This window comes from Rhinatrema bivittatum, chromosome 9 (assembly GCF_901001135.1).
Source record: "Rhinatrema bivittatum chromosome 9, aRhiBiv1.1, whole genome shotgun sequence".
In the NCBI taxonomy this organism is placed as follows: Eukaryota; Metazoa; Chordata; class Amphibia; order Gymnophiona; family Rhinatrematidae; genus Rhinatrema; species Rhinatrema bivittatum.
In genome coordinates this window covers 29,874,957-29,885,539 of record NC_042623.1, presented here as the reverse complement: position 1 = coordinate 29,885,539, position 10,583 = coordinate 29,874,957, and the positions used below count along the sequence as shown (strand labels likewise).

At 47.9% G+C, this 10,583-nt stretch overlaps 1 long non-coding RNA gene across 2 annotated transcripts; it reads left to right on the top strand.

The window, feature by feature from the left end:
* The first annotated feature begins 236 nt into the window (after nucleotides 1-236).
* Nucleotides 237-3,914, top strand: LOC115099345. Of its 2 annotated transcripts, none has more exons than XR_003858749.1 (4): nucleotides 237-322; nucleotides 838-970; nucleotides 2,160-2,317; nucleotides 3,218-3,914. It is a non-coding gene; the product is annotated as an uncharacterized LOC115099345 (long non-coding RNA). The 2 variants fall into 2 exon arrangements; XR_003858748.1 differs by having other exon boundaries at nucleotides 245-351.
* Nucleotides 3,915-10,583: the final 6,669 nt, after the last annotated feature.

Sequence of the window (10,583 nt, the reverse complement as noted above, 5' to 3'; positions counted from 1 at the left end):
AAAAAAAAAGAAAAGCAAAATCAAAGCTGCACCTTCCTCCATGGTGGACTGGGAAGAGCAGCAGGAGGTGGAATTAAGCACTTTTGAACCTCTGGTGCCTCCGCACTTTCTGTGGATGATCGGTTGTCAGGGAACAGGAGGCGGCAGGAGTGCTCAGGAGGCGCTAGGGGGGTGCAATTGACCCTGGCGCCTCCTCCCTCATTTACATATTGCGTCGGGCACCCCCAGGAGAGGTGCCTGGGTGCGCGCGCGGGTTAGGAAAGCAGTCGCTCGTTTATTGCATCAGACCCTAAAGCTTTCTCCCACTGCCATGGCTATTCCGGTATTACTGAGCTGGAAGGGTGGGGAGAGGTGAGATCAAGGGGTGGAGGTGGTAATGAAACGAGGGGGGCCTTGCATTTTCATTATCCCACCAGGCACTGCTCTGTGACAGGGAACTGGGTGGCAGCAGGCCCCAATCACAGGCGCCCAACTCCGGTCCTTGAGGGCGGCAGACAGATCTTGTTCTCAATTCATCCACAATGAATATTTGCAAGGAATACCTGGGCAGAGGCAGATTAATTTGCAGAGCTCGGTTAGTCCGAAAACTAGACCTCTTTTTGTGGTTCTCCGGGACTAGATGTCTGCACCCGTGCTCCAAATAAAGCCTTCCCGAACACATTTTCAGTTCTTGCACTGCTTTCGTACTGTGCGAGTTGAGTCAAATATGTGATTGTTTTTGTGGTCATTATTTATTGAAGGAGTGTGTTTGAATGCACGTCAGTGCTTTGTTTTGTTTGAGCTCTTGGCACCTGGTAGCTGCTGAATTAATGAGCCCTCCCTTTGTCTTGTTATTAGATAGAAAGCCCTGGCAATATGAAAAGAGGAAGCAGGTGCTGCTGAAGAGTTAAGCGGGGCTGGCAGAAGAAGTGGGGATGCCATGAAGAATAAAGCCGATCTAACACAGAATGACAAACCAGCAAGGACTGAGGTTATTAGACAGTGCTGTGCCACTAGGAAGGCTGAACCAGACCCGTGGCATCCATGCGCAAGGCTCTTCTCTTTTTTTTTTTTTCCTAAACTGGAAGCCCGTGCATGCAGCATCTCAGCCTCCCCACAGCAAAACTGTTATAAATTGCATGGAGCTCCCTCCTTTCCCCATTCATCCTGCTTCCAACCAATTCATCACCCGAGGCTGCACAGCCCTTGCACTCCTGATTTTATCCGCACACATAAATGACGCCTGGGTCTCCTTTGCGATGATTGAAATCGGCATTATTTCATGATGCAGGGTTTTGTGGGTTTTTTTTTTTTAATCTCCATTCCCTTCACTGCTGGGGAGGGAGGCACTGATGTCTATTTATTTACCCTTGGGCTGGGGGAATCTTGGCGAGAGACGTGAAAAAGCTGAGCCGAGAAAGATTTAAGAGCAAGCATGAACTGAATCGAAGGAATTCAGCACGCAGCAGTAGATTTTAGGAAGTCAAAGTGGGTTTGGGGGGTTTGCAGGTGACGCGTGCAGAAGGCCGAGAGCATGCACAGACTTGCCCTCTCCACATTGCTGAATTTTATGAAATCGATGCTTTGCCACATGTTGATAAAGGGACAAGGCCTCCCCCCCCCCGGGGACAAGAGAGGAGACTGTGGCCCCAGTCTTCCCTAAGAGATCCCAGTCTTTTCCACTCAGGATCCAGTTATAATTAACTTTAATTTTTCGTTTATATCCCGCCTTTCAAGTCAAAGCGGATTGCATTCAGATTCTGTAAGGCATTTCCCTGTCCCTAGGGGATTTACAATCTAAGGGGCTCATTCACTGAGCCTCCTTAGATATTTACCGCGCGGTAAACGGCCTCACGGGGGGATAATGTGAGCTATTTGAAATACCTCGCGTTATTCTGGCCCCAGCACCGCATGTATTTAAATGCATCTTTTGAAGATACCCGGAGAAGTAGCAAGTTACCTGGCCCACCTGCCTTGAACCATGCTACCTCACCTTCCGTAAGAGGGCTGAAGCATAGCTGTCTAAACCAGACCTTCCTTTGGTCTGATCAAGAATGATGGCCAATCCCCAGGACCCTCAGCATGAAGATACGTGATATCATTTGTTCGGCCTACAAAGGCGAGTCCGTTCACCTGGAAGGAAATATAGCTGCTCATTTTGTTCTGTTTTTTTTTTCCAGCCTAACCATCCTATGATCTCTATGCACTCGATAGCCTGTCCGGGCTTGTAGAATGTCAATTCCAATTGGAAATATTGATAGAGGGCCTCAGAATTCAGGTGACCATCAAACTTCTCTTAGTGCCAGTCGACATCGGAGTCGCCACCACGTGACTGCATGTAAGAGTGCTGTTTTATTGTCCTTGTTATTACTGTTCTTTTGCCTAAGTGATCTGTTCATTTGATGTCCGAGTGCTCTGTTAGGTGTATATCGCCTTGAGAGGTTGTTCCAGTCTGGAAGGCGGTTTATAAATTTCCCTGAATAAATAAATAAAAACTCCGTCCGGCTATATTCAAACATAGCTGGCTAGGTTTTTAAGTTATCTGACTACATTTAGCTGGATAACTTTAGGAAAGTATATTCAGCAGGACCTTTATCCCGCTGAATAGAAGGGACAATTTATCTGGCTAACTTTAGTCGGATAACTTATCCACTAAATGGCTTTCCCGAATATAGAGCTCTGTATGACCACAGCCAAACTTCTGGCTTACTTTGCTCTTTTGATTTTCCTGGTTAAGGGACCACAAGGGTGCTTTTGCAATAGTACAGGTCTGTAGGGTCATCACAAAGGCCTCTGCCAGAGGCTTGGAGTCACCCCCATTGTTTCACCCATAAAGCATGCATTATTATAGACAAAAGTCGGATATTCTTACCTTTCATCTGTGAGTTAGCAGAGGAAGGCCCATGGGGACAGCACCCTGTAAAAGGAAAGTCGAGTTAGTTATGAGGGAGTAAGGGGTCCAGCAAAACAGCATTTTCTTCCTCATTTTGGTACCACATACAGGAGAAATAACCCACACTGAATCTTCTTCTGGTCTGACCTCCCCTCCTCAATGCTACCCCAATATCTGGCAGAGAGGCTGTAGGGATCCTGGGAAAGCTGTGGATTAATGTTGGCTTCTATGCGATAGCTTGAAGAATGCATCAGATTTCTGTGATCATAGCCACTAAGGCGCCACCTGAGTGAGCCAAATACCCAAGGCAACTTTTTAACACCGCAAATATCTGCTCTGTTACAGGATGAGTGGATGCATGCGCCTCACTGAACCTCCCGTCTGTTGGACTCCTCAGAGCAGTCACTGGAGAGAGAAGCCATGGTCACCCAGGAAAAACACAACACTCTGGAGTGGCATAAGATAAAGGAGTCATGACAGGAGCCAGGGTATTTGGCCACCACATTCAATATTTGCATGTGTGTGACACAAATCACTGTCACGTTTAGGGAATGACAGGATTTCCTGTTCCTATAGGCTTTGTCCCTTTCATGAGGTGGTGCAAGCGCTACATGCATGTACTCTGTTGCGTCCATCATGTTAAACACATCAGCCATTGTTGCCTTTCATTGGGATATTGAATAAGAGGTCCATATTCAGCTGCTATGCAGCTGTGTGCTAGTTAGCCAGTTTGTGAGGCAGTGCCCCTATATTTCCCCCTTAAACTGGCACAGGATCAGGCTAGGTGCCTGGTCCCCTTTAATTGCCATTGTGAGAGAGAGTTCTGTGCAGCCCAGCAGGGGAGGAGTGAGAGCTGGGCTGCACAGAACTCTCTCTCTCACAAGGGGGGTTAGTCAGACCAGGCCCGGGTCTCCAGGAAGAAGGCAGCTCCTGTAGAATATTGCTGTCCAAACACTGAGCTGCGACGAAGCTGAACCTTGAGTAATTAAGTACACTGTTCTGAAGGGAAGACAGTCCACTGTTGTATGATGGTGAAGCTATAATAAAGATAAGTGTTTTAAGAAAGGCTGGAGTCAGTCCAGGTTTGTGTCGGGATCATCGCTCAGTCCACACAGTTATATATAACTGGTTATATATAACCGACTAACTAGCAGGGAATATTCAGTGACACGGTTGCAACACCAAATATACCCGGCTGTCTTAAAGTTAGCCGGTTGTTTTATAACCATCTAACTTTAGAAAAGCCCTACAGCTCAACAAGAGTTAGCTGCAGAAGGTAACTGGCTAACTCCGAACTATCAGAGTTAGGCGATTAACTTAAGCGGCTAACTCCGCTCCCCCCTACCCCCCAAGAATGCCTTCTGCCCATCCCCCCAGAACACCCCCACCTTACCTGGCTAGAATTTAGCCAGATAAGGGCTGACTATAGCTGGGTAAAGCCATTTAGAGGGATAACTGTTAGTTATCTTTCTAAATACTTTTTGAACATGGACCTCTAAATGTCCCGAATTGTCTATGCATGGCTTGCAGTACCCGGTAGAAACATCCAAAGAAAGAGCTCCGCTCCATTCCACAGACTGCAGCCACTGTGATTCAAAAAGATTTAGGGGCAGGGTAACTTTATAAGTTCAGCAAATTTGAGGAATGGCACGAGACCTGGTTGTCTGAGGATCAGTGTGTCAGGCTTCAAATAGTCATATAGGACCCTAATGACCCTTAAGCTGAAATAGTACATGCAGATGACATCTTCCTCTGGCAGCTCCAGTAAGGATGATCCTGGGCCTAAAGATGCCAGGCCCTGGCTACATCTTTGCTCTTTTCAGTCGTTCCTGTCCTTCTGCCCCAGGACTTCTCTGACCTTCCTTCTCTCCCTCTCTCATCTTTCTGGCCTCCTCCTCCTCTTTCTCTGCCTATCACACAAGAAACCGGAAACACTGGGACAAAGTGCAGATCAATTGTAGATGATATTTAAAGTGCCTAAATGTAGGGCAGTGCATCTAGGCCGTAATCCTGGATAGGCAAATTGTGCACTGAATGGGCCCTGTGCGTACTCAGACCAATCGGGGAAAAGGCTCTGGGTTTTTATAAAGCACAAGGAGCAAATCAAGTGTAGTCAGTGCTGCATGCGTTAACGAGGAGCTCTGAACAGGAGGAGAAAAAAAAATGAACTTAACGCACGACGCATAGTCTTGAGCCGTGTATTACATGAACGCAGAGAGAGAGAGAGAGCCCACCGAATTAAAAAGCCACGAAAGGCGTAACCCACAAGCCGGAGCTGCCTCTCCGGGGGCTCGCGCGCACACAGGAGAGCAGCGAGAACAGCCCGTAGAAAACGAGAGAGAGAGAGAACCTCGCCGTGGGCACCGTCTCTTCTCGCGTAAAATCAGAGGGTGGCGCGTGCCCGCGGATCGCGCCAGGAACGGGCAGGGAGCCTCCTCGCCTCAGAGACACAGTAACCTAGTCTGGGAGGATAGCAGGCACAGGACCGGTCGGGCCCGTCCCAGTCTCCCTGCCCGGCTGAGAGAGCAACGGACGGAACCAGCACGCGCCCTGCAGATTATGAGGAGGAAAGCGGCCCACGCTCACCTAAAAAGACAGGGCTGGCTAAGTTACGGAATCCGCTGCCAACAGAGACAGTTCTAGCCACATCAATAAATGTTATTAAATTTTAAAATGACTCTGGACGAGTGCCTGGAAGCTAATGGCGGTACTGAGTATTCGGAGGTATTGAGGCTGTAATTGATAGGAGCTGCTACAGGGATCTTCTCCTCCAGCCACCCTGCTAAGGACAGAAAGACATTTTTTGCTCCGGTGGGTGGGTGGACGGGAATTAACTGGCTGCAATCCTTCACACTAAAACCAGTGACAGCCGAGCCGAGGGTAGTTTGACTAGGGGTTCAATAATCAATTTTTAATTAACTTTTTTTTTTGGGGGCCGTGCTCCGCCCACGCTTCTTTGGGTTTCCAGCTCCATTGTCACAAGCCTTTACGGGACTACGGTGCTGTGAGCCCACGTGTTCGACTCTCTGGGGTGGGTGGGGTTCCACCTCCTCCCTCCTCCCCCCCCGGCTCATTGTATAAATCTTTTCCAGTTCCTAATGTTAGCCCACCCATTGCATCTACAGCCCTTGGCCCAGGGATCATGGGCAGCAGCTCCTTCCTGAACCCTGGATCTGGCCACTAGGTGTCACCGTTGTGCAACAGCGGAAACGCCCTCCTCCCCGGGGGGGCTGCGAACACTCCTGGTTGCAACCGGCCTGTAGAGCAGAGGCTGGGAGTTGGGCAGCTTGGTTTTGTCATTCATCTAAAGCGCAGTATATAGCAATGAGCAGGAGTCAGCGTTTCCTATGTCAAGCTACGCGTTGCTTCTCTCTCTCTCTCTCTGTATTACTCAGCGAATCTGGCCAGTGCTGGATTTAAGAACAGCTTAGGGCCTATGATTATGAGCGGCTTCTAAATACACAAGAATTGCTAAATTTCTAGTTTCACATTTTTGGGGGGAATTCCGTGGGGGTCTCGTAAACTTGCCATAGTGTAGGGTCTCAGCATGCCTTCATCTGTCCCCGAACCTGGTCCCTTCCACCCCTCTGGCATTATTCAGAGCCCATTAACCTTCAGAGCTGTGGTTCACTTCCTCTTTAAACCGCATCAATATCATAACATGAAACAAAACCACGCTGCCTTCAGACCGAGAGTAATGAATCCGTGTTTACCTGCATACCTGGGAACCTTTGAGTTGTGTGATCACCCGGAGATTGCGGTTGATTAGTAGGGAGTGGGGGAGGAATAACGCACATCACCCCCCTCCATTAATCTACTACTATTCTCTCTCTCCCCCACCCTCATTTTTCCTTCTCTCCGAGGACCACCCCCAGCATTCCTTACCTTCTTCTCCCTGACCCTGCGCTTTCTTTGCTCCCACCCCCTTATCCCTGGCTTGTGCCCCCTCACCTGGAGCGAGTCCCGAGTCCCTGGAATCACAGTGGCGGACTGAGCTGCGTCTGTTACAGCTCCTGCCCTCCGGTGTCTCCCCCACGCGTTGCCTGCAGTGTTTGCTCCAGACTCACCCCCCTTTCCTTATGCTCCTCTGCAGGCTGAGTGAGGAAGGGGAGTGACTGGAGCTGTAAACACAGAGGCCCGCGCTTCAGGCCCTTAGCTAGCCTCATGGCCAATATGGCCATGATCATAGGTGCCGCTGGGGCCCTTCCCTGCACCGGCACCTATGATCATGGTTTTCCATCAGTTTCCATCTGGCATCTTCAGCGGCGGGAAAGTCCGGACCACAAGCATAGACATGGGTGGACCCCGAATGGCTCGGGCAACCCACTGACGCAGCGGTGACTTCCGGCATTCAGTAGCCTGTTGCTGCGGCCGATGAGATGAAGCCAGAACGGCCTCTGCAGGGGAGTGGAGCTGCTGTGCTCCATCCGTTTCAAGAAGGGACATCTCCGCCGGAGGTTGGGAGCACACACAAAGCAGTCGTCGCTGCCGCCTGCACCACACACGCGGGAGCTGCCGTCGCCCGCTGTCTGCACGCGCACACACACCCGGGAACTTCCACCATCAAGTCACAACCGTCTACATCTCTGCACACTGTGCAGCAATTCTGAAAAATGTGCATACTTCAAATCACTCAAAGACAATGAATTCTATGCTGTTATTCTGAGAAATGTAATTTAACGTGCACTAAAGGGTTTTTCCAATACTACATCATAAGGCCTCCCCTTGCACTCCTTCTCCTTAGTCCCTTGGCCTGAGCAGTTCCTCCCCAGGCTGGACTCTCTCCCTTGGCATTACCTCCTCTCCCTTTTTTCTTTCTCCCCTCCTTTCTCCCCCTCCCCAGGCCCAAACCCTCCATACACTCTCTCCCACCTTTCTGCGCTCCCCCTCAGTTTCACGTTCTCCGCTCTGCCTTCCTCCGCAGTATCTCTCGCCCTCTCTGCTCTTTTCTGAACTTTAGTCCCTCCACACCCTCGGCTGTCTCTCCCCCTCCCATTTTAGACACCAACCCTTCACCCTCCCCAGCTCCCATTGTCCGGTTTTCTTTATCAACTATATATATTTATGTGTGTGTGTAGGGTACGGAGTGAGGGTGCACTTTTTCACTTGGCCTCTGATATCATCTTTATTTCACTGTTGGGGGGGGGGGGGGGGTGGTGTTAGATAGCAGTAACAGCCATAGGTGCTCGAGCACCCTCAGTTTTGTGCAAACTCCTTTACTGTGACCGGGGAGAGGTAATTAGTGTTGAGCACCCCCAATTTTTTGGAAACGTTGGCTCCTATGGCAATAGCAGGGATGGGAGAATTTATTTTGCCAAATGTAGAACTCAGGAGAACTTGAAGTGTGACCCCAGGAGATAACAATGCTTTATCTGTAAAAATTAACTTTTATTTTTAAATCTGCCCACTCTATATGAAGGAAAAAACAAGCATTTACTTACTTTACATAGAAACATAGACACGACGGCAGAAGAAGGCCGAACGGCCCATCCAGTCTGCCCAGCAAGTTCCGCACTTTTTTTTTTTCTCTCATACTTATCTGTTATCTGGAGGAAAGGAAGAGCAGAGGTGATATGATACAGACTTTCAGATACTTGAAAGGTTTTTTGGTTTTTTTTATCTTCTTTATGCATTTTTCACAATATAAATTACAAGCATTTACTTGTTTTTTGGTAATTATGGTATCATTATTACAGAATAACCATCATAATGACAATTCAATAATAAACAAAAAAAATCAAATATACTGATTATCCTAATTAAGCTAGATATTTCACTTAGATGCAGCTCCAACACTGCTCTCTACATTAATGGCGGGGGTGGAAGGGAAACAGAACCAAAAGGTTACTAAGAGCCAAGAGTAACAGATAAGTATGAGAAAAAAAAATTGCGAAACTTGCTGGGCAGACTGGATGGGCAATTTGGTCTTTTTCTGCCGTCATGTCTATGTTTCTATGTTACTCTTGGCTCTTAGTAACCTTTTGGTTCTATTTCCCTTCCACCCCCACCATTACTGTAGAGAACAGTGTTGGAACTGCATCTAAGTGAAATATCTAGCTTAATTAGTTAGGGGTAGTAACCGCCACAATAAGCAAGCTACACCCATGCTTATTTGTTTACCCAGACTATGTAATTCAGTCTTTGTTGGTTGTTGTCTGTATATAGATCCACTTTTCTTCATCCCCCCTGCCATTGAAGCAGAGAGCTATGCTGGATATGCATTGAAAGTGAAGTATCAGTCTTTCTCCGCTGCCATTGAAGCAGAGAGCTATGCTGAATATGCATTGAAAGTGAAGTATCAGACTTTCTCCCCTGCCATTGAAGCAGAGAGCTATGCTGGATATGCATTGAAGGTGAAGTATCAGGCTTATTTGGTTTGGGGTAGTAACCGCCATAACAAGCAAGCTACTCCCCGCTTTTTTGTGAATGCAAATCCTTTTTTCCATTTTTCCTCTTGCCGTTGAAGCTTAGAGCAATGTTGGAGTCGCATTAACTATGTGTATGTTTATTGAATAAGGGTATTATCTCCAGGTAGTAGCCGTCCTTCCCGCAAGCCACCTACTCTTCATTCATGTTCTCTAGACTTTATGGATCCACAGTGTTTATCGCACGCCCCTTTGAAGTCCTTCACAGTTCTGGTCTTCATCACTTCCTCCGGAAGGGCATTCCAGGCATTCACCACCCTCTCTGTGAAGAAATACTTCCTGACATTGGTTCTGAGTCTTCCTCCCTGGAGCTTCAAATCATGACCCCTGGTTCTGTTGATTTTTTTCCGATGGAAAAGGTTTGTCGTTGTCTTTGGATCATTAAAACCTTTCAAGTATCTGAAAGTCTGTATCATATCACCTCTGCTCCTCCTTTCCTCCAGGGTGTACATATTTAGATTCTTCAATCTCTCCTCATAAGTCATTCGATGAAGACCATCCACCTTTTTGGTCGCCCTTCTCTGGACCGCCTCCATCTTGTCTCTGTCTCTTTGGAGATATGGTCTCCAGAACTGAACACAGTACTCCAGGTGAAGCCTCACCAAGGACCTGTGCAAGGGGATTATCACGTCCCTTTTCTTACTCGATATTCCTCTCTCTATGCAGCCCAGCATTCTTCTGGCTTTAGCTATCACCTTGTCACATTGTTTCGCCGACTTCAGATCATTAGACACTATCACCCCAAGGTCTCTCTCCTGCTCCGTGCACATCAGCCTTTCTCCCCCCATAGAATACAGTTCATTCGGATTTCTACTCCTCATATGCATGACTCTGCACTTCTTGGCATTGAATCTCAGCTGCCATATCTTCGACACTATTCCAGCTTCCTTAAATCCCGTCTCATTCTCTCCACTCCTTCCGGCGTGTCCACTCTGTTGCAGATCTTAGTGTCATCCACAAAAAGACAAACCTTACCTTCTATCCCGGCCCGCAATGTCGCTCACAAAGATATTGAACAACAGGTCCCAACACCGATCCTTGCGGTACACTGCTTAAAACCACTCTCTCTTCAGAGAGAATTCCATTTACCATCACACATTGTCTTCTGTCCGTCAACCAGTTTGCAATCCAGGCCACCACCTCGGCACTCACTCCTAAGCTTCTCATTTTATTCACCAGTCTCCTGTGTAGAAGTGTATCAAAAGCTTTACTGAAATCCAAGTAGATGACAATCAAGTGCTCTTCCTTGATCCAATTCCTTGGTTACCCAGTCAAAAAAAATCAAT